This window comes from Dendroctonus ponderosae, unplaced genomic scaffold (assembly GCF_020466585.1).
Source record: "Dendroctonus ponderosae isolate FM_Combo_2020 unplaced genomic scaffold, Dpon_F_20191213v2 Dpon_F_20191213_1, whole genome shotgun sequence".
NCBI classification, from domain to species: domain Eukaryota; kingdom Metazoa; phylum Arthropoda; class Insecta; order Coleoptera; family Curculionidae; genus Dendroctonus; species Dendroctonus ponderosae.
Window position 1 is genome coordinate 38560236 of NW_026017110.1, and position 1436 is coordinate 38561671.

Here is a 1436-nt window from a genome sequence, read left to right on the forward strand (position 1 = left end):
AGTCGGAAAATTGTTTGATGATGAAAATCAAATATGTACCTCCAAATCAACAAAATATCTATTTATTTATTGAAAGTATATCGGCCGGCTTCTCCGTATACAAAATTAATTTCAATTTTTTCTTGCACAGTTAATGCGTCCATGTCAAAAATTATAGTAGCTTATTTAAATCAAATTCAAACAGTGGTTCTAACTCAAAGCGAAATTAATAAATGTCAAAGTCAACAATTTTCTACGCTTTTATTAGCGTTTCTACATTGAGTTGAGAGAAATTTTAGATGACTTTGACAGCTTCATATTCAAAACAAATTTCGAAATGCCACGTATTTGCAATGCGAATTTTCAATCCATTGATGCTATACTTTTAATAAACAAATAGATGTTTTGTTGATTTGGAGGTACATATTTGATTTTCATCATCAACCAATTTTCGGACCGAATATTCCTCTGACATTAATAGATGCTATTGGTCACACTAAAATTTTCAGCGTTTCAATTAAATAATAAAATAATAGATAGTTTAGCAGATCTACAGCAAAAAAATTATAATTGATGAATTGCAGCGCCACCTGTCAAAATAGAAGAATATGTCTTGGATATATTATTCTCAGTTTTTGACGTCCTATTCGAATCTCCAATAAAATGTTGTGGTTACCATTTGAAATTCTCAAGTTGCCCCCCCCCTGGCTAGTCTAATAGGTCGAAGTAGGCGTTGTTTTTCTGACACGAATAAAGTTCTCCCTCCGAGATATTAACTTCTTATTTGAAAAGTTTTTTTCATTCATTCATCACTCGTTTCCAAAATATTTAAGCGTTTCAATATAAAAAAAATCCACCCTGTATATTATAGTTCTGGATCGGCGGAAGATATAGATCAGGAGGAACAGACGTTAAAAAAGCAAACATTAACTCAGGAAAATAAAACATTGAGCTCTGAAACCAAAAATATCTCTGGAAATAAAGAAGATGTAATCAGAAGATCAGGCCTAGAGACTGACAAAAATAAAAGGGTTCCAAGAGAAATGGAAAAAGGGGAAAATAAAGCGAGTGAGACAGGAGAAGATGTTACTTTGCAATTTAAAAGGACGTGCATGTTGAAGTATTAGTGAAAATCAGTTCAAATTCAAAAGCAAGCTTCATTATTGCTATGTTGTGTTAAAATGTCGCAATTAATTAGAAATTTTCATCATTTAAGCTTCCTTCGATACACAGGAACGACATACTTTACATACATACGACATACATACTTTAGGAAGCCCGAGATTCGGGCTTCCTAAAATTTCAGTGGGCTTCCTAGGATCTGTAAAGTATACCAAGTCGGGCTTGGTAATGCTGGTTTACATCTATATATACAGGGTTGCTCATTAGTGCGTCAAAGTGCGATATCTCAGTAAATATGAAGTTTACAAGAAAATTCGTCCAACGAAAGTTTTTCA